Genomic DNA, 23,358 nt, shown 5'->3' with positions numbered 1-23,358 from the left:
AGCTTGTTGTAGTTACATGCTCACGTTAATCCCATATAATCCCTTTAAAAAGTGCACTCCCAGCCTTCTTAGCAATTTCTTATTCCCAGCTTCGGCTACTGATTCCTTCCTCTTGCGTGGCAGCACTAGTGACTGCACTGTGGCACCAAGAGACGGTTCACAAATTGAGCTAGCAAAGACTAACTCAAAAAAAGGAAAATTAACTTCAGGGGAAAAAAAACCCCAATAATCTTTCAGACAGAAATTCTGGCTCAGCCCAAAGGCGTACCAGTACTTGTGTCAGCACCAGAGCAGTGGCAGGAAGGAAGGAAAAGGACACTTCCAGCAGATTAAAGGAAGCTGTAAATTTTCCCCTTCTCAGATGCATGCCCTAAGTATCAGGGTGCAATGACACATTCCCCCTCCTTTGCCTTCTTCTGATTCAATGAATCTTTAAGTTCTTCATGGGAAGCAGAACAACTTCAACAGGAAAAAATAAAAGCATCAGCATCATAACCTACAGCTAAGTGATGATGACCTTCCCCAGGAAAAAACTGGAACTGAACTGTGCCGCCTCAGAACAGCAAGGCTGCACAAGGCATAACCATAAGTCCGTCACAGGATGTAGAATTACCTGCTGTCACATCAGCTGGTACTAAAGGGTAGGGTTAAAGAGCAAAAACCCCCATGATCCTCTTATCCATGTCTGGAAGGAGAAATAGGTGGGCAGAGGGAAAAGCTACATAAATAGCTGCATCTCCTCACTTTGCAACCCTGCAGCCCAGCTCTAAATGATCAGCAGAGACTGTGGGGAAAGCTGCATTATGGAATACGGTTCTCTTTCAGGTTTGTTTCTCAGACAAAACAATCAATTCCAGGTTACTCTTTCCTTGAAAACTTCTGAGAAGTACAAACCACCAACACGAGCATTGATGCTATACTGACAACACCTGTTTTTTTTAAAAAAACTGCAATACAGAAATGCATGGTCTGGAGAAATCAGCCCTCATGTCCTCTGTAAGCAAGTGCTGATTGCTGCAACATCCCTTCTGCTGCTGGTTAAACTCCCAGAGAATGACTCCAATTCGATTACAGAGCAAGGGAATCTCAGTATCATTGCTTTTCCTTCTATAAAACAGTATATACTAAAAAAACCAAAACCATGTGGCCCTACTGTATGAATGCACACATACAGTTATTGGGGGGGGACGGGACAGTCTTGTATTTCAATTTCCTCTCTTTTATTTCTGGTTTCTCTTAGTCAGCCTAGTCCCAAAAGTTTTCTGCTGTGATGCTGAGCATGAAACAAAGCAATTCACAGAGAGAAAAAACATAAGTTGCAAACCCATTTCTACGAACTCCTTTTCTTCGGTGTTTCTAACTTAATAGGCCAGGAAAACGTAGGTGGTATGCTACTCCCTTTTTTAAAACAAACTGAAAAGGCAGTGCTATCCTCCTTATACTCTGCTCTGCATATACCACTATGCTGTGGCTGCCTGCTGAACTGGGTCAGTGAGCCGACTACCAACCTGGTGAAAAATAAATAAAAATAAAAAAATAATAAAAAAATCTGAATGGTTATTTTTCAACTGTACTGCTGCTCTGAATTCAGTTTATGACCAAGAAAACAGCTGAGCTTATACAAGGGAGAGGGCAACAGAGCAGGGGACAGGCTGTAAAGCGTGCAGGATGGCAGTTTTTTATTTTTAAAGGAAGTACTGGCAGCTTACGAAAGCTTAAAATGTTAATCAAGCTAAAGCCTTACTGTTTTTTAAGACAGTTACAAACTACCATAGAGGAGACGAAAGAACAAGCAGCTCCTGCGCTTGTCACACAAAAATCGTATAACCCATCTTCTGGAAGTAGAAATTGGTATCTAACAGTCGTTTTCAGCCATCAGGGAGAAATATAACAGGGCTGAGTGAAACAGTCATGCGAATGGCACAGTAAAGGAGGAAGAAATACTAAGACCAAGCTTTCAGAATCCCTAGTACTTTTGATTTGTAGGATATGAAACTAAACTAAGTATGTTTGTAGCGTTATGACAAAAAAAAAAGTCTACAGCCGTTGTCTACTTACATTTTTGAAAATATCGATGAGCTAGAAGAGTTTTAATAGTTAAATGCACTTAACCCAATTTTTGCATTTTCTAATTTAAAATTCTTTGAATTGCATATAGCAAAAATACTTTAAATGGCAGTAGCTACAGTGCTTATCAGTTAATTTGTTTATAATGAAATAATGTATAAACATTTTTTTTCCCCTGAAACAATATCAATCTAAGCCAAAGCTTAAAAAATATATATGAAAACTTCTACATATTTGCAGCAACATTTGTTTCTAATCTGCAGTTCACGTATGTTAATGTAGAAGTCAAGATCTTAGACCTTGGGACAATATTCCACCTACAAACTGATGATGAAACAACGGTTTGAAAATACCTATAATGTGATTTCAGTTATAATGTTAAAAAATAAAGCAAAACTGAAAATAATTATTTTAGTTCCAGTTAAAGAAACCCTTAACATCCACACTATTTTTACAGTACTCTCATAGCTGTTGATGCAGTTTGGGTTGAGGCAGTGTGTGCGAAATCCAGTCTGTTTAGCTTAGATCACTAAACTGAGCCTACACTTCAGGCATCTCACAAAGCAGCACTACTGCAGTAAGTGTCCAACTTTCAAAGCAATGGAGAGAAGGTCGTGACATGCCTTAAAGACCTTCACAAAGATACCCCGTTTGGGTGCCTAACCTCAGGCAGACAAGATTCCTTGTAGGCCGTTTCATTTATTTTCCTCCATTGAGTGGGTATGAAACTGAAGCACTGCAGAAATTTCATAAGGCACCTGCTTTTAGGTTTCAGTTAACTGCTTGGGCTCAGTGGACTAGAGCCCACACCGTTTCCAGTTCAGGTACCTAATTGCTGTTCAACTCCATGTTAAGTAAATACTTTAAAGTCTAATGTATAGATTGTAAGCGGTTTTTTACATCAGTGTGATACCTGCTGATGTAGCTTTGGTTTAGGCATTATGTGCTACATGTAAGCAGAGTCTCTTCACATCCAAAAAGTTGGGAGTTAAGTAATAATAATAAAAATTTGTTCACTATTTCATTAATATTAAAAAGCCAGCATTGTAGCTTGTTACTTTTGTCTATTCTGTAATAAACCACGTGAAAAAAAGTAACTTTAGAAAAAACCTACCAAAAAAAGATTTGAGATTCTCGTGTTGTCAGTTAATATAATCTTTAATCCAGTCTCATAATAAAAACCTCAACAAAAAGCTGGGTTCCATACATGACGTTGCCCATAAACAGTAATGCTAGCTATTGTGCACTTCATATAAACCAGTAAACTTAAATTCTGTCAGGTTTGCATTGTGTAATAATTAGCAGGTGTGTACACTAAAATTACGCTAGTTTTTTCTTTCTTAACATTTGAATTAATTTTACCAAGTTTCTAGTGCAAGGCAACTTATTGCATCCAACAATGATTCTAGAGTTTGAAATAAGTGCTGAAAAAAGACTTTTTAATACAGTTCTTTTTTGTGATTAATGTATAAAAAAGAGCTAACTTCCAAAGGTAAAATAGCTCTTTTCAAGAAATACCTTGAAGTTTCTAACACAGAGGGTCCTCATTGTGCTTGTCCACTCCCACAAATCCTCCTGATGAGTTAGCAGGAACTATCTTATACAGGCAGGGTGGATAAAAACTTACCCATACAACAGGTTATAAAACAGTAACATCAGTTCATTAAAACTGATTAAACAGGAATACTATGATTTTAATTCTCAGCCCATTAAACCAAACTAATCTTGCAAATGCAGTCAATGGAATTAGCACTGGCAACACTGAACTCTGATGTGATGCCCAACTAGTAAATTCAAGATCCCCAAGAAGGATTGCAAGGAGTGCAGCCAGAAGGTGTGGAATCACAGAATAATTTAGGTTGGAAAGGACTTCTGGAGGTCATCTTGTCCAAAACCCTGCTTAAAGCAGGTCTAATTAAATCAGGTCTGTGCTAGTAAAAAGTCTTAACCTCTAAATCAGGAAGCTGGAAGCAAAGTGCTTATTGGGAACGGTCCCAAGAACACATCCCCAGTCTTAACCGCAGAACTGTGCCCAAGAATTGTTTGGGGGAACATGAATCGGTACAGATCAAAACGCTATAAGGACGCTCTTTAATAGTTAAGCCATACAGGTGATTGTCCCCCAGCATGTGGGAAAGTTACAGCGAGGTGTTTGGTATGGTAGTATAGGCATAACCCCATCATGCCCCCTGTTGGACAAGTGTGCTCTTTTGTGTGGTCCAGCAAATAAACTGTCATTGTGCTTGCTTATCAGAAATACTGGGGGGGAGGGGTGGAAATTACCTTAAATACATTTAATGATGAGGTTTGACTGAGGAGCAGAGTGCAGTCAGACCGCTCAGTGCTTTATGGTCTCTCCGTAAAAACTGAATGGTTCAAGTTATTTCTAGTCACATATTTACTAAAAAAACACAACACAAAGGTAGACCATATCAAAGGTTATGGGTGGGGCATGTAATCCCGTATCAAGAAAAAAAAGAAGAAAAAACATACTGATTATTCTCAAACTCTCCTCATCTTAAACAGACTATCCTCTGAAAGCAATGAGCCTAAGCTTATATGCCACTGATCACAGGCACAATGCCTATTCACTACACAATCTCATTGAAGTCCCTGGAACTACCAGCTGAATATATTATTTAGAGATTTGCAGGATTACACTCAACAACAAACACATCAAAACCACCCAATTTCCTACTTCTGTCCTAAACTCACACTTAAGAATTGAGAAGCCAAGTTCAAGAAAATCTGTATGCCCTATAAGTCACATGGTAAAAAACATAATGCTTGTCATTTAAGAAGAAAAAAACTGAAGTACTCACAGGTAAAAAAAAAAATTAAATAAAATAGTCTTGTATTTTCTGCTCTCTTTGAAAAATAAGGCTTTCAAATGAAAAATCAAGATGATTCTACTGGCATTTTAACCCTCCCTGGATATATAAAATCTGGTACAATAATGATCACAGCAAAGCAACCAACAGGAAAGTTTGCATCAAATAAGTAAATACAAAATACTCTGCCCTAAATTGTTGAATGAATTTGAATGAGTGTCGCCATTTTGACTGAACAAACTTGTTATTTTGGACCTCAGGAGTTCCACCTTCTGATGACAACATACTACAGGGAGAGCAGAGGGTGAACATCACCACTCACATCCCTTTTTTAATGACAACGTTTAAAATCTCTAGCGGAGTTTCTTGTTTAAAAAAAAAAAAGCTTATGGTTTTTACATAAGCTTTTTTTTTTTAAACAAAAAACACCAGAAGATATTAAATTTCTATTACTAATTCTGTACTGAATAAGTGAGAGTTGACTTATGCAGCTAATATTAAATTTAGAAATTAAATACATGTCCATATTGTATGCAGCCTAGCTGGAATTCACTAGATTAAACATACTAATTAATTTCATCATGGTGTGTTTTGTATTATAATTCAGCATTTATTTATGAGGCCCACATATTCAGTTTACTGAATTTAATGACTGCGCTGTTCTTAAACATATCATTAGAAGTGCTAACGTTTTGTATCATTAACCCTGTATCATTCCACAATTAACATAAAATCATCAAAAGAATAATATAAGTGGCTATGCATTTTTAAGCCACTTAAAACATTTCTAAATGTACTTATAACTATTTCATGCTAAGGAAGAGTTGATATTCCATTTTCACTCTAAGATATTCTTCACTCAAGAGAGAAAATAAAACCCCAGCTTTTCTGATCACTTACTACTTTTAAGTTTCCTGTAGTGCACAGTCATTCATAGATGTATTTCTGGGTTATCATACATTTAGATAGACTGCTACCTCTTACTGACCACACGAAATATGTGAAAGATGAAAACAGGCCACAAACATGAGTATTTCGTTACAAGGTACGTCTTGTTTCGTGGTCTAATACTACAAAAATGACTCATAAACTTTCTGCAAGGTGATGAGCATTTCTACTCCCAGCAGTCACTGAGATATCACTATGGACCTCAGACCTTAAGTGTTTCAGGAGTTTGTCAACACCTCCCAACATATTGGCCTCTGCTGAAATCACACACTTCTGCAACTGTCAGACAAACCAGGGAAAAAAAAATCCTACAGTTTTGCACTGTAGTGCTTACTAAATCAAACTGTATTGAATGGTCAATGCATGCACATGCACATATACACAAATATATTTTTAAAAGCTGCCAGGAAAGCTTTTTATTCATCTGCCAGCAATTTCTATCAAAATCAGATTACTGCTTTTGAAGATTAGACAATCAAAAATGGTGCGTGTGTATTACCATTGCAAGCAGCAAAGCAAGGTATGAAAAAGAATCCTTCCTACCTTCTATACAACCTTACACACAAAATTATCTCTTAAATCAGGCCCAAAAGAAAACCAAGAAACTATAATGCTAAAGGGCTCTCTGTTGCCCAAAGTCTTAGTTTTCTAACTAGTTATAGATGAAGGAAAATTGAACTTGAAGACTTATCTTAACACCTATCAGTCTGACTTATCAAATGCAAGCTAGAATTCCCCAGCATAGTTCCGGGCATAGTTCCCAACTATGCTTTTATTTGTTTGCTCTAAACTCAGACAATCACTTGTGGAGACCCAGTATTTCTCGAGTTCCACCATTACTTTAAAGATAAAATGTTTCTGCCTTCCAAAATGGGAACAAGGGTGAACAAATGGCAGTTTAGTAATTGCTGTCTGAATATTAAGACTTCCAATGACTTTGCCTTTGCTGTTAAAGCAATACACAAACACTTCAAACTTGTAGCCAAAATTTCAACCAGCTGATTTGTTGGAATATCAAGTGTTTCCTCGGTTCCAGCTGTGTAGGTTTGGACAACACCACTCAACCTTTTGACACTGAAATCAAGAATATCTCTTAGGGTGAGTAGGGAGACATTGAGTACTTTATATATTCAGTAGCACGAATAAAGAACATCTTTCAAAGAAAAACTGATTTAATAGCATGAATTATTTTCTGCTTTGCCAAGTTCACTAACAGAATGAGGGTTTTTTTCTTTTAATGGAAAATAACATATGAGCCATGGCACTTTTCAGGGGCACCGAAGCCTATTCAAATTAGCAATGTATTTTATAACAGGAAAGATGTAAACTGTTCACAAAAAAAGAAGAGTTAAACTGAGATCTAAATTGAAAGCGTTTCATGAGCATAAGCCCTATACTTCATCATCTGCAAAGTAAATGACAATGTCTTCACTGAGGTGAGTAGAGCTATGCTGGTTTGCTTTAGCTGGGAACGTCCTAGCTTCACAAACCCTCACGCTCTCATTCATAAAAACAAAACTACTCCACCTACCCAAGCTTTCTGAATGTATAGACGGTAACATAGACAAGAGGAAGAATATTAGCAGTACAATCTGGCTTTAGATTTTTGTTAGACAACTGTGATACTGTTTACTTTTATAAAGCTGCTCAGCACTTATTAGTCTCATAAGGATTACATCATTAGGAAAAGAGATTTTTTAATAAATGAACAATTTGCTGTGACAAGTAACATTAGATATTTTTGTGTTAAATGATGTATTATTGCCTCTGTCATTAGATTACAAACTTCTTGAGACAAGTGCTGGTCAGTTTATTTATGCGGCACTCTAAGCATAAAGTTTTGGTATGATTTCTTTAAAAGGTCAGACAAACGTTCAAAGAATTATAATGAGAATGGATGAGGCCTTTGAAGGACGATGCAGTCTTTCATTTGCTAATCTAAAGTAACACTTATTAGCAATGATGATTTCTTCAACCACTACACAGTCACCCACTCCATGACCCAGACAAAGTGTATCAAGGACTTCTATGATTCAGGAAACTATTGTTGTATTATGGTAAATCACGCGCTGATGACATTTTTTTTCCCCTCTAAAAATTCTAACATGCAGCTTTCTATTACAATTCCTGCCAAGAAAAATATTTTAAATCTGTATTTCACCAATTTTACCATTGACAGGAGTTTTCTTAAGACACTAAAAATTGTCAAGAGTCAAATAAGGAAATAAGACACATCAGTTCCTTTGTATGTTGGTTTAACTGCTGTCAAAAAATACTATTAGAAATTCAACAGAATGTGGGAAAACACCACCAACAGCACTACTGATTTCAACACGTTCCAAGTTCCACACCAACAGAGCTTTTACGATAGTATTCGTTGGTTTGCTGAACATTTTTCTATCCTGTCACAGGAAAAATTACAAGTTGTAGTATCTTAAGATTTTTGTAAAGTGCTCAAATTCTACACTTCTGTAACTCAGATGCAAAAATACAGATGTAAAGGTTAAGTTTTGAATTTAAAAATTTATAGAATACAGTTTTTAGACTGTCATTATAGAAAGAAATTCTCCTTCCTTTTAAAATAAATTACTTGAAAGAGTAAACAAAGTTGGCAAACCTGTTTTGCACTAAAAATTTCTGCCATTGTTCCAGTGTTTTGCCAGGGAAGAAAAAACAAAACAAAACAAACAAAACCCAAAGAAACCGAGACTCTATTATTACGTAATTATAATCTACAGCTAACACATGTTAAGATTCTCATTTTAAACATTTACCAGAAGTGTGTTAAAAAAATAAAAAACAGGAAAGACAACAAAAATAATTTAACACATCTTTTCTCATGCTGAAAACTGTTTTTCCTTTATACATGAAGATTGCATTTGCATTCATGAAAGTCTACTGTAAAACTAAACAAAAGTTGCTACTATAACCTATAATGCACATTTAGTATATGAGAAAAGATTTTAACACAAAGAGATACTACAGCCTCCCAGTTCAGTAGTACAGAGCAATCCAGGTAATTCGCTGATTTCAGTGGATTTGCAGGGTACGTTAATCAGTGCTGGATTTAGTACAGCACTTTCCAATTTCTAGTTTACTGTTTTGCTTTCTGTATTTCTAGGCACTAATGTTTACAATTAACTTTTTTGCAGACACAAACATACACATCAAGTATCAACAACCTCAATCTGTTACACAGACACAAGTTGCAAAATTTAAAATAATTAGGTCTGCTAGACTTGAACTTCCACACTGGATTTCAGTCTAAACTAGAAAAGCATACCCACTCCTTTGCAAGACCCACGGCGTATATCCGCACAAAACAGTTCCAGGCTTAAATTACTTTCCTATCAGTGTCATACAAAGCATGACCTTTGCGTAAAAACTATTTTACAACAAAAGTAAATATACTATAGGATGCAAGTATGTATCACGCGGACAGACCTCCATCTAAGAAGGTAATCAGAGATACAGTTCGTGTTGTAGTCTCTATTTTATAATACGTTTAACAGATTATTCCCTTTGTATTAGTTCAGTAGCAGCTATTTCAGTTACAGTATTAAAATGAACCTGTACTGACAATGTTTCTTCCACAGCAAAAGACTGAGCTAAGCAGTGTGGAGCACTTACAGCCTGGTATTCCTACACATTTTGTACTTTTATTAGCTTCTGATCTGCATAAGTCCAGAAATATTTTTATGCAATGCTTCAGCTGCAACGTTCTGTATATTGTTTACATGCACACTTAAACTAAAAGACTCATGTAATTAGTTCAATATGCAAACTTAAAAAACCTACTGAATGCAATTAGTAAGTCTTGCAAGAAATACATAAATAACTACAATTTAGATTGAAATAACTGTCCTCATAATAGACGCACACACATAAATTGTCTTAGAATTGCATTTACGATTTTCAGAGGTTTCTCATTATTTCCCCCCCACACTTTTTTTTAGTTTGGCCTTTTTTACTTATTTTTTTTCTCACTATCAATAAATCAGTTTTTCCTGAACCTAAAACATTTATGCATCACGCTCAGCAATAGCGTGTGACCATATATATCAGTTAAGAATGAAACAGTGGTGCAGCTAAGACCAGAAGGTGCGCAGAGGCAATGTGCAAATATTTCAGTAGGTATCGAAACAAGCACTATCCTTGCTACTTTTAAAAGGGAAAAAAAGAATTAGCACGTCTTTCATTACCTATGCAGGCAATATGCAGTAGATGCACAGCTTATCATCTGAAACTAGCCTCGTGAGTTTTGATTTCCAACACTAAAGCTATTCTTCAAAATAATCTAGCAGACATGCACTGTTACAGGACATAGTGATGCACGAAGACATTATCTGTGCATTATACCTGTCACTCCAGACTATATGTGAAGACCAATACCATAGTTTAAGGAACGCCATTCAATATAAGTATTGGGGGTTTGGGGCGGGGGGGGGGGGCAGGCGGATGTTTGTCTTTTTTGGGGGTTTTTTTCCATAAAAGAACACCATTTTTTTTTTCTTAACTATTCTGTCGAGCTTCAGTCAGGCCACAGAAAGGGCACCTGAGTCCCCTGACCCTGTACTCAAAACTCTTGGAAGCCGTAACACTTGTTTTGAAACAAATCACCTCTAGAGATGGAGCAGGCTTGCTATCAATCACTAACAAGTTAATTCCACATAATAAGGCAGGTTTGGATGCAGACTGATACATTGTGAAATGCTGTATCTAAAATTGATTAGAACAGCACTCAAAATGAATGCAGCCCTCCAAACCACTTCTTTGCTCAGAAACATTAATCTCAATTATAAGGAGAGCTTCATAATGGTAATGCTTGGTATGAAAAAAGTATGAAATAAATCAGATTTTATAAGACACAGCAATTAATCAGTTTTAGAACTAAGAAAAGGTTGTTAAAGTGGCACACTACCCTTTAAAGCCTCTGTAACCTCAAAAAAAATTAAATGTTTAGGGATTTGTTTTGATTGCTCAGCTGACAGTGTGGATACCTACCCTAACGTTGGGTTTCTGATATATTTTACCACAAGCTAAAACTCTGTGCAAATACTACTACACTATTACGAAGTTAAAGCACTTATTTTAAGATCACAAGATACTCTTCAGCCTATGAAGAAGAATCGCGTGCAAGCATCCTGAAAGAACTTATTTAACCAGTTAGCGTGGGAAGAAAAATTTGTTTCATCAAACCAAAGTCTTTATTGTAACACACTAAAATTATGTCTGATATTTTTTTGTGCAGTTGATACTGCACAAACTTGCAGGAGCTAAAGTCACATTATCACTACATTTGCTAAAACAGTAGACTTAATGAGTTTACATGTATTCATTTAATAGAACAGATTATACGGTAAAGCTATTCTTAAAAGACAATATTATATACATATGTTAATCTGATTAACAGTCTCTAATGTATAGTCCCACAGTTCAAATCTGTCTCTAAATCTTAAAAGTGCAAAATACTTGCGTAAGATTCTGAAGAAATATCATAAGATTTCTCTTTAAGAATTTTATATTTTCTCTCGTACACTGCCAGAGAGATGAGTTTTCTACAACAGAAATGCAGCATTCAGTACAGTAAAAGCCATATCATTATAAAATTAAAAGTACTTCTGACCTGAAGCCTTAGTGTAAGTCTCTGGTGTTTTAAGTCTATATAGCACAATGCCCCTTCGCAAACAGCACCTGATCCTCCAAGATGCTCAGCACTCTTAGTTTTTATTGGGCCTAATCCAAAACTGATGCAAGTCAGTGGGAGTTTTTGCATCAATCTACATGGGCATCAGTCTGCATAAGGCTCACTGATTTTAACTGGAGGTAAAGGTACTTGGTGTTTTACTGAGCCGAGCCCATAATCTGTTAATTGTTGGGGGTAAGAGATGACAAAAATGTACCTTCAGGTTGATTATGATTTAATTTCCTGGTATTTTATGGGGCTCATATCAAGTAGCTGCTTATTAAAAGCAGCTACTGTGGATTGATTTGTAACTTTAAATCTAGTTTCTACTACTAAATCTTTTTTTCCCTTTTCCATTTGAACAGAGAATAATTACTCCTGGCTCAAAGAGAATTGACTGAAGTACCAGTCTTAACTTGCTAACTGGATTATGAATGTTATTCTGGATTTTCTTCCTCCAGTAAGTATTAAACAAAAGAATCTTCTTAGCATGGTCAAGTATTTCTTCTACCAAACAATATCTTTCATCTCAGTGCTCACTCACGTAAACGCATTTCACTTTTTAATCTGATGTATGCATCTAATACTTCCGTACATTTGGCTTTTTTTGCCTCCCCTAATTTACCAGACCATTGAAAATAACCCAGCAAGTTCATAATGGCAAAGCTAGGAATCGTAAAATATTGTTTTTCTCAACCTATTGTATTTTCCCCAAATGTAAGTGATGTATTTTTCATACATATTCATACCCATATAGGGCCCATTCTTCCTAACTATTCTTACCTCGCATCAAAGTACACTTTATGAAAATCTTTCCTTACATACAATATTAAGCCAATCTCCTAGATATGAATGCATTCATAATTCTGAATAGCACTTGGATTCTTTTAGAAGGGAAGAGCAGCTGTACTTTTTTCATCTTTAAGTGTTTCACAATTAACTCTTCTGTAAGACAACTGACCATAAGCGAGCAATGTTTGTGCTTCAATACGCTCTTTACTAGACTGAATTTTAGGATGTAAGCATCCACAGAATATTATTGTAACTCTTCAACTGAATGATGCCAAATACTTTGCATGAGGAAGTATATATAAAATGCAGCAGGTAACTGTCAAATAAAACCAATCAAGCATCCAACTAAGAAGGCTTAATGTGTAAAGGACACAGGGTATTCAGAAAGTACCAAAATAAAACTGCTAAGGTTTTCTTATAAAAAAGTATTTTAAATCTAAAAATTTAGATGAGCCTAGAACTATTCGGCATCTTACAGAAACAGCTCCAATTAAAACTTTTAACAGGGTGTGAGCACAGAAAGACGCCTTTTTGCGCATTTTATCTCGTTACGTTACTTTGCTTTAAAGCAACTTCACGACACGAAACTTTTAAGCCCGTGGCACAATGGACTCGCTTCCTACACCCACGCAAAGGAAAAGCCCACCAGATCCCGGAGACGTTTGTCAATTCGTGAGGGAGACCACCCCTTTCTCTCCCCAAACCACGGCGACATACAGTCCCTTTCGGTCGCCGTGCGTTTTCGCGGCGCAGTAACGCTATTTTCACCACAATTTACCCAGTAAGTCATTACAGATGCTATCCCTGACGGCTTTCCTCACGGCCCCCCCTCGAACAGGGGAGCAGGTAGAGCCCCGGTGGTACTTCCAGAGCAGCGGACCACCCGGCAGAGCCCGTCACCGCCCGCAGCCGTTGGACAAACACGTTGCCAGAGGACGAGACGCGGGGAGGGAGAGCCCCGCGCGCACGGACGCGAGGTAACGCGAGCGAAGTTCAAAACCCGCCACAAACTTACTGGGACCGGGCTTTCGCACCCCCGCCCTCGCCGCCGCGCTCACCAGACGCAGAGTACGGGCGCTTCCATTTATCTTCCGAGAGGGATGAAGCCGACTTGGGAAACCGCCGAAATTGCTGCGGTGGCAAGTCCTACCGCCGCCCCGCGCGGCCGGGGGGGCGCGCGCCCGCCGCGCGCACACGCCGCGGGCGGGGGGCCGGGCCGCCGCGCAGCGCCGCTCCGCGCTGCGTCCCCAGGGCGAGCGACCCCGCTCCCCCTGCCCGGCGCGGGGCGCAGCCGAACTGCCGCCGAGGCCGCGCAGCGCTGCTGACAGAGCCAGCCGAGCCCCCCGCTCGGTTTTCCGCCCCGCACCGCGGAGTGCCCAGATCACGCCGCGCCCCCGGCCCCTGCCTCCAGCTCCCCCCGCGCCCGCGCAGCCCTACCTGGGGCCGCGCTCCGGACGCTCCCGCCCACCGCCGCCCGGTCCCGCCGTCAGCGGTGTCGCCGCGGGGAGGGGGGGGAGAGCAGGAGGAAGGCGGGCCGCCGAAGCCCTCCGCCGTCCTCCGCGCACCGGCCCCCAGCCCGCCCGCCCTGGGCCGGCGGGAGGGCAGCGGCCCCGGCCCCCGCTGCCGGCCGGGCGGGCGCGGGGAAGAGGAGCGCGCCACTTACCGCGGGCGCGCCGCGAGCCTCGCCGCCTCCGCGCCCCGGCAGCGGCACGGGGGAGAGCGGCGCACGCCGGCACTTTGTCAGGCCGGGCGGGCGGGAGCGGAGGGCGGGAGGGAGCGGGGGGAGGGCCGGGGGCCGGGCGGGGGGAGGGCCACGAGTTGCTGCCCGCGCCCCCCGCCGCGGGGGCTTACGCGCCCCGCGGAGTTCACTTTCCCCGCCCACCTCCCCCGCCGGGGCGGGCAGGGAGTTTGGCCCCTCTTCTTGCGGGAGGGGAGGGCGAAGGTGCGCGCACGGCAACGTGCCGGGCGGGGGAGGAGCGCGGGGAGGAGCCGCCGCCGCCGCCGCCGCCGCCGGCACCTACTTGCGTCGTAGCGCGGGGGACCCGGCCGAGGGCCCCGCCGCTGCCCCGGGACGGGACCCGCCGGGCTGCGGCGCCTTTGCCTCCTGCCCCCCCCCGGTTCGCGTGGAGTGCCGCGGCGCGGCTCCCACGCTGCGCCCAATCAGTGCATCCACGACGCCGGCGGTGATTTAGGGGTCATCCGCGAGCAGCACTTCAGGCTGATGAATGGCTCTTCGCAGCTTTCTGCCCTGATGAAGGTGTCTGCGTGCTCCTGATTGCAAACACTAATGAACTTACACGGCTTCATTACGCATTCCCTCCTCCCGGCGGAGGCAGAAAGCTTCCGCCCGCCGTATTTTGTTTTCCGCGGGGACCTATCTATTTGTACTGAGGGGAGGGGAAGAATTTGGGGGAATAACCCGCGGCTCCCCGCCGCGCAGCGCCGAGCCGAGCCGAGCAGGCGCCGCGGCCGGCCAGCCCGCCGAGGCGCCTCGCCCGCTGCCGGCAGCCCGGGAGCGGCGGCGCAGGCGGCGCAGGCAGCGGCGGCGGGGCCGGCCGGCAGCCCCGCGCCCGGGCAGGCCGATGGGCGCCGGCGGGGCTCCCCGGCCCGCCCACCCCTCGCACGGGCGCCCGCCGCCCCCGCCCGGCCTCTCCTCCGCGCCCCGGCAGTTTTCGGAGTGAGGCGGGGGCCGGTGCCGAGTGACCTGATTACGGCTTAAACGTCTGCTTTTAAAGCCGTTTTTCCCTCGCGTACAAAGGCGCTCCTGCTTATTTTTCTCCCTGACGCCTCAGCGTCCTCCCGACTCAAAGTAGCGGCTGTAACTTTTCACACGCTGAGATGTTACCTAGCTCTCTGTCTAGGACCGCTCTCTTCCTCATTGCTTTATCCTTTCCTTTCAAACTCAAAGGCGTTTCGCACACGAGATGCGAAACACTCGGGCAAGTTGGGCAGATGAGCAGCTTTGAACGTTCAGCAGGCTACCCGCTGCAGTACTTTGATTTTCCGAACTTGAATTTATCTGCCACGTCTCCGACTCTGTAAGGAAAGATGCGCGACTGTGTTATCTTAAATGCTCCCAGGGAAAACCCGTGTACTGCTCTGACCCGAAATGACTGGGAGTGCCTCCCAGCCGTAGGACCGTTACTGCAGGTGTTACCGACGAGCCCTGCTAGGGCTGTACCTCTGGTCCGTCCGGCAGTTCTACCTCCCCTCACACGCCAGTGTTTTACCCCTGTGTTTTCCGTTGCATTTGTACTTTGCTGGGCTCGACCTGAGAGACCAAGTACCCGGGTATTTAAACCGATTCGACAGTGCTGAGATCAGCATTTGAGAATTACAGCGCGCGCACACACACGCACCCCGCCAGCATCAAAGCAGCGTTATGCAGCACGTGCAATAGAAAACCACAAATGTTTCAAGCATTTTTAAGTGGGCAGCCAATGTGTAATTCATAATACTGAGCATACAGAAAACAAAACAGGTATTTTACAACGGAAATAACTTGTCTTCATCCCCAGGAAAGACGCAGTATTACCAAGTAACTACTTTTAAATACAGGTTTAGGAAAAGTTCTTTTCAAGATACCAAAACTAAACCAATGGGATTGAAGTGAACAATCTGCGCTGGCTTTGGGGGTGACTCCGAAGTGGTGGGATTTCATTTGCAAAGGTAGGAGTCAGAGAGACCTCTCCAGATAGAGTTCTGTGCAGGTAAGTGCCCAGACGATATAGGTAGAACTAGAATCGCCATGACCTTGTCTTCCAAATAAAATGCCCTACAAAGGTTTTAGTCCTTGTAAGAAAGCACTCAGGGTGTGAAAATGTGAATTGCACAAAATTCTTTGTTACAAAACACATACAGCTAGACACACGGGAATAATCTTAACCCTGAACTTACGCCACGTGCTATAATTGTTGTTGCATAGCATACAAAATAGCATTTCTGCTAAACTAAAAGCAAATCTTTTAGAGTCAGAGCCTTACATACAGTTTTCTTCTTTTTGGTTTACAGTCCCCTAAGACGAAATTAAAAATCATATTTTGCAAATGCAAACATATAAAGTGGTATATTTTTGCACTACGACTTCAGCCATTTGCATTACCTTAGCTAAATCCATTCATCTAGTACTAACCTGAACTTTTTACCACCTCCAAATGCAGTGAGTTAAGATGCTCCTCTATTATAAATAGAAAGATTATATAATTCCTTCCTTGTGCAAAGCCCACCGGATAAACAACAAACGTCAGCTACTTATTAATACACATTTGAAGTTCAGAGGAAGTTATTTTGGTGCTCTTAACCTGAGCATAACTGAAGCAGCATTACTAGGCTTACCGAAGTTTAATTAAATTTCAGCCTTCAGAGTTTAAACTAACTCGAAAAGTGTGCAGTCACATTTGTGTTAGAGCTTTGTAGGAAAGTTCTATCTTCCTTACGTCAACTGTTAACTGTGACTAAACTCTCTAAAAGCAGAGCCCAGCCCTTCCTTACTCTTTTGGCTTGCCAATAGGCTTCCTATTTCGGTGGAGAAAGAACAAAAGGGTATGCATTCCCTATCGCCTTAGAGAGACCTTTTTTTTAAATGTGACTATCAGTAAATCTTTGGGGACGGTAGGTGTTGGTGAAAGAAGAGAGCGGGACGTCCTCTGCTGCGAGGCGTGCCGGCTCCTGCACTCGTCTGCCAGTAACACCAAAAGATGCGACAAATTCAAGACCCTGTCGCGTTCTTTCCAAACTTCTTAAACTGCTCTTAATGTGTCCTTCCGTACTTGAGCGGTAACTGGGGCTCCGCCAGGGCTTGTCAGCACTTTCGGCTCCCAGGACTCCACACTCTTTAGGGTACTCGCGTGTCCGAAAATCACAGACCTCAAAACCTCTGCGTTGTCAAAGGTCCTTGGTCTACAGCTCATGGAGGGAGGAATTGTTTCTAACCGCCCGTCTCCCTTCTGGGTAAGCGGCAAGAGGCGGTTTAGTGCAGCTAGGTAGGGATTGCCTCTACGCGATGGAAACAACCACCAGCACCACTACCCTGCATCGGGATACTCCATAATCACAGTCCTAATTAAAAAAATAAATAACCGCTCCTTTCCACTCTTCCATCAATCTTGCTGGCTGATCCTAACATGGCAGCAACTATTCCCGTTCGTCCTCCGCACGCTTGGCTCCCCGGCTCCTGTTCCTGTGCGAGCCCCGGGAAGGGACCGAGTTAGCAGCTGCTCGAGTGCTCGCTTTCCAGAACGCGGCGGAGCTGCCTGCCTGCCTTGCCTTGCCTTGCCTTGCCTTGCCTTGCCTTGCCTCCCCTCCCCTCCCCGGCTGCTCGGGTGGGGCGGCGGCCGAGCCCGCGCAGCCCCCGCGCAGCCCCCGCGCAACCCCCGCGCAACCCCCGCGCAGCCAACCCCCGCCGCTCGCAGCCCCCGCGCCGAGAGCGAACCGCGGCGGGAGGGAAGGTGCCTGGACCGGGTCAGAAGGTGACGAGCCGGCCGTGACCAACCCTCCGCCGTAATCCCGGGCGAAAACCCCTCCCCGCCTCGGGAACGGGGAAACTTTGGGGAGAAGGAGCCGGACTGCGCCGCTCCGCCGGCGGGGGAGGCGGGAGCGGGGGGGGCTTGGGGATGCAAGCGGTGCGCTAGGGATGCGCCGAAGAAATAACTCAAGAGATCCGGGGGACGCATGGAGCTAAAACGTAAACATTCCGCAGAAACAGCTGCGCGATCTCGCCAGTTTTTACACCAGCGTGCTCTGCTGCCAGAAGTAGATCGAGAAAGGCACTTTCCCCGAGTATCGAATTGCGGTAAAATTGTAAAACAAATATTCTAATCTGATCACTGACAAAGCCATAAAATTAAATAGCTGTCTGCAGAGGGAAATATGTCTTAATTACCTTAATTAAAGCAAGATAGCGCCTTACACACATTCATTTTGAAGCCACTAAATGTACTGATTATCATACAAATCAACCTTTAAATGGGGGTCATGCTTTTCCACTACATTAGTTTGTGTTCCACTGCATAAAACAAAGCTATATGGGAAGCTGACCTCTGGTGAAAAAGATGCACTTCAGCTGCGCACAACTGCTGACCCTCTTCATTGGGTTCTTAGGAAAGAACCTGAAGGAGTTTGCATATAATTTGGAATACAAAAATGCCTTTCATATGGTGTTAATACTGCAGTAGGAACTACCGCCTGAGCTAAACTTATGGCCTTAAAATCAAGCACATAATCATTTTAATCACCTTGTATTCATAAGTAGGAGTCGTCACAAAATGCCATTATTGCCATCAGTGTGAATTAGTACACAAGGCCATGAAAAATTTAAGATTTGTGTTTGCCAGTATAACACTTTTCCAGCAAACTATAGCTGGGGGTTACTAGCCATATTTTCCATTAACAGGAACGATGCAGAATATTTATAGTGACGCAAAAGTCAATATTCAGACCTTATATGCGCATGCAGAGGTTTACATAATAAAGTCACATTTATTCAGAATTTATGATTTTTACAAGACGAAAGCGGCCTTGTTTTAAATAAGCTTCATACCCATAATTAACTTTTTTTTTCCTTTATAGCTTTCTGGCTGAAAGATGTATAAAAAAAACAAACCACTGTAAGAAATTCCACCAATTAACTGTTCAAATAAAGGAAATCTACAGAAAAGATTATTTGAAGAAAAGAAAAGCACATAGAATGAGGAAAAAAGAAACTAAATGTGCTTTTCTGTTGTCTGTTTCTTTCCTTTTTCCTTCTCCACTGCCATGTACTCCTCCTAGTAGAAGACATCACTAATAAATGCAGTCTGGGAAACATACCTCTCTAACTAAAACCTCTAATGAGGGACAATGGTCTACTATTTTACTTTGATAATTTGGATGTTAACTGCTCTGTCTGATGTGCCTAAACAGAGATTTTATTAAAATACTACTGGTTTAAAAAATTTCTTGGGCTGTTGGTAGTAAAATATGTTGTATTCAAGATGACTGCTTTCATTCCTGGAAGACAAGAGTTCAGGCAGTAGAGTGGTAACAATCTGTGTTTGTTCCTGTCTGCTCAGGAGAACTGTTTCTAATTGATCTGGCATGGAATTTAGTTGGAAATGTGTATGTTGCAACCTAAGCACAGTCCCTGTATGCTTTGTAAAGTGATCACCATATGGGCCTTATTTGAAACATTTGAAGGTTTTTAGCCATTAACCTTGTTTAAATTGAGCTGTAAATTCAACTCCCTGAGCTGAAAAATATATATGAGTGTGTGTGGATGTATGTCTATCTATATATGAATATATATGTGAATCTATATATGAATATAGATATACATACACACACACATATATGCATCAACACACATCTACAGACACGCATACACACTGACCATTGCTAGGTATCATGAACATATGTCAATTATTTGCATATTATTACTAATTAATAAAGGTTCTAGTTATATTTTCAGAAAATCTGTTGAGTGAAAATAAATGTGGACCTAAAGAGGAAGTTGCTGGTATTACAGAGACATTTTCAATACATGCCATTTTAATGTTTGAGGGTATTTTTATATTTTTTGTGGAGAAAATATGCTTAGGTCTATTTCCACATATCAGAATATTTTTTACCCACTCTCCTGATGTAATGGAGATTTAGTTAAGAAAGCCCAGATAAACTAACAGCAAAGCTGTCTGAAGTTCCTCCACAGAAAACTTTTAGGAGATAATGGTTAACTGTGGTTCTTTCAATCGTGGGGCCAATTATCAATTTTTAACCCTCAAAACTCTTAACAGCGATTTGTTGTTCTGAATGTAAAATGAATGGCTAGGCTTTGTTACAGGTAATAGTGCTAAGTTATGAATGCTGATGGCCTTCTTGTACAGCCTTAAATTACATTGAAAAAGATACAGTTTCTTTAATTAAAAAAGCTGCACTGAACTAATCCCTCTAGCTGAAAAAAGAAAAGTTTTAAGCAATCTCTTTCTGCTCTGGGAGAGAAAAGCAGACAATACCATAACAGATCAGAAACATAAGCTATAGTGTGCAGCCAGGAGCACAGCAGGGAACTGAATACTGCTCCGACTGTGTCATTTTTTAATCCCCCATCCCAGTTTTCCCCGTCTGACCTCATGCTGAGATGAAGTTATCACAGAAGACAGCTTTACTCTCACCAATGAATCCAACCCTGGATCTGTATTATCCTCAGCAGATCAAAACACCGCTTTCATCAAATAGCATTATCTGCATAAAAGGCATGCAATTGCCCGATAATTTCACCCAAACTACGCTATTCATTTAAAGGACAAGAAGAGAAATGTAATTCATTCCTTTTTTTCCCCCTGGAAAAGCTAACTTATACTTCACTCATGGGAACTTTTCTTTTTTTAACACAAGATCTCAAGAAGAGGTCCATTAAAAGTTTCCCCCTGGTTTACAATTAATTGTTAGAGTACCCCTGTGCCGCTTGAGTGACATAAGAGTAGTTATGCAGAAAACTGGCAGGGAGAATTCACAAAGCTTGCTGTAGCCATGATACTGATTCCATTAGCCATGGTTCTGCTAACCCTAATAATCAAATCATATATGGCATAATTGTAGCAGCCTAAAAAAAAATAGTAGCTAAAGATATTTACAGGAGAATTGGGTGATACGGTCTTTCCAACAAATAGAAATTTTAAGTCTAATCATTTTGCCCTAGCACAGAAAAGCTGCACCACAAGATCCCGAAATATCTTCACTAATGTATGTGTTGTTTATAACAAACATGCACATATATTAAAAACTCATGCTGGTGCCTTGTCTTCCAGAAAGGAAAGTGCATGATGCTGTGGCTCATTGGTTTTATTGATATACGCTACAAAACAGTAAAGTCATGATGGAGGTGGGCAGATTGCTCCAAATGAGTGCCATTACAACAGCTATTGTATTTGGACTATTCCACATACTCTGCAGAAAATTGTTAAACTATTCTCGGTATTCTTCTGCTTGTAAAGGGCTTATGCATATCTCATGTTTCTTCCACAGAAAAATTATAAATAATGGGGGACGGGGAGGTGTTGTTTTTTTGTTTTGTTAATACTCGTATGAGAGAGTAAAGATTATCTTGTTTTGGAGTCTTGTGCTTTCTAGGTTGTTGATAAGAGGTGTTCCTGTTTTCTGAATGGCAGTGTGGATGTTCAGCACCAGAAGCAAGCACTGATTTGTATCTGGCAGAGGGAACTCTCTCTTTCTTTTTCTAGTAATACAAAGGCCTTGGTGTGTCATGGGGCTGCAAATGCTAAACTAAGTACTTGTCCTGGCCTAAATATTGTCTACTCTATACAATACTCTGCCAGTTACTTTTCTTTAGGACCACTGGACAGGTACCGTTCTCTATTCAGAGGATAAAACTTTTTTTTTTCCCCCAGCACATCTTTGATACTTTTTAAAACAGGAGTTCTTTGAAGTGGCTCAGAGGCTTGGAATCACAGGAGTTGCCTCAGAAGAGCTGGATTAGTGAGCCTAACAGAGGCGCATCACACATTTACCATGGGGCTACAACCTCTCTGTGTACACGCAGACATTGTGGAACTTCAAATTACAAAAAAATACCTGCTTAGTCCATGATTTTCTTGGGTCTTTCTAGCCTCAAGGTACAGCTCTTCCCCCCCCCCCCCCCCCCCGATTTCACAAAAGCTTTGGATGTTCCAGTGCTTCCTTATAAAATTAAAATATATAAATATATACATATATTCACTTTCCTTGTCAAGTGATATCTTATTTTTTAATGGAAACACTTTCTTATCATACCTGATAGAAGATCCTGGTGAAGGGACCCCATATATGAAAGCTTGTGGCATATTCCAACTATATCAGCTCATCAGAGAAAATAACTGGTTTTTACAATCTTGCTTCTCATATATTCTCAGAACTTCTCACTTATAGCAATATAAATAATGTATTATTATTGAGCAACAATGTATGTAAGTCCAGTTGGTTTTGGACCTGTGTTCCCAAACATTTCCTATTTGAACCCTGTTTGTAAGGTTTATCATGTGTTTCCGTGGCAATGGAATGTAACTTCTTAGCGAAAGATTTTTTTAAAATTTTGTTATTGTTGTTGAAATGGGTTATACTGCTAGGCATTCAAACCAAGATTCTTGTGTGAAAGGAACAGCATGAGCTGAAAATGCTAATTTCCCATATTGGTATGGTACTATGCTATGTATGTTGGAATAATCGTACGTGGAGCCCCACATGCTGTTAACAACTTAGGGGTCCTCTTTCTGTTTATGAAAAGCAGGGCAATCTGATGCTGGAGGAACCCAGGAAGAAGAAGAGTGCTAGTCAGGAAGCAAGCTGTATGCTCCTCTTCCTCCAGACTTCAGGGGTGCTTCTTACCTACTATTTCGTGGAGCAAGGACACAGATAAAGAGTAGGGCAGCTCTACAACCACGCCACTGTCCAGGTATCAGGTATAAAGATGAAAGATGGTAACTCTCGTAGTTTATTAGGTAGACATCTTTTTTTAATCCTTCCATCTGGTGCCAGACCAGTCATACTATGGCAAATATAGTCAAGAATTCTACTAATATGCAGGTATGTTAACTGCATCATAACCTATCAGTATTACCTTTTAAAAAGTTACAAGAAACATAATGCAGAAAGCCAATCCTCTCTAGAGAGATTTCCATTTAGGAAAACCAAGGAAGTGACACAGAAAAACAAGCATTCATATATACTGACAGAGCAACTGGAAACTACCACAGATGCTAATACTGGTGCCCTCGTATCAACTTTGCCAGACCAGAATTCAGGTTTTTTAACTTGACATTTATGCTATTTCAGGATACACAAATTATCCTCATTCTGGATTTCCAAATCTTTTCTGTTCAAATGTGTTTATTTTTCTGGCTTGAGAAGAGTTCACAACACATTAAAAATAGAGCTTTGTTGTGTTTTTTTAAAATTGAAATTAACTGAATTGAATATATAGAGTTCTTAAATCACTAGAAACTAAATATGGAAAACTCCAAATGTCTTCAGTGAAAATTATACACAAAAAGAATTGTCTACCAG

The 23,358-nt window shown here is 41.4% G+C and overlaps 1 protein-coding gene across 18 annotated transcripts in view; it reads right to left on the bottom strand.

The window, feature by feature from the left end:
* The window catches only part of TENM3 (teneurin transmembrane protein 3), a 485,679-nt gene that overhangs the window by 421,877 nt on the left and 40,444 nt on the right, over positions 1 to 23,358 (bottom strand). For 17 of the 18 annotated variants that reach the window (XM_069787526.1, XM_069787558.1, XM_069787548.1 and 14 more), the window contains exon 1: positions 13,988 to 14,109. The exons of the other annotated variant lie outside the window; for it this stretch is intronic. The gene's annotated coding sequence lies outside the window, so the exon portion shown is untranslated. Of the gene's footprint in view, positions 1 to 13,987; positions 14,110 to 23,358 lie in introns of those variants that run through there. 18 annotated transcript variants of the gene reach the window in all.

Source organism: Haliaeetus albicilla, chromosome 1 (genome assembly GCF_947461875.1).
Source record: "Haliaeetus albicilla chromosome 1, bHalAlb1.1, whole genome shotgun sequence".
Lineage (NCBI taxonomy): Eukaryota > Metazoa > Chordata > Aves > Accipitriformes > Accipitridae > Haliaeetus > Haliaeetus albicilla.
Note: the sequence above shows the minus strand (reverse complement) of the source record. Positions and strands in the feature narration are given on the sequence as shown.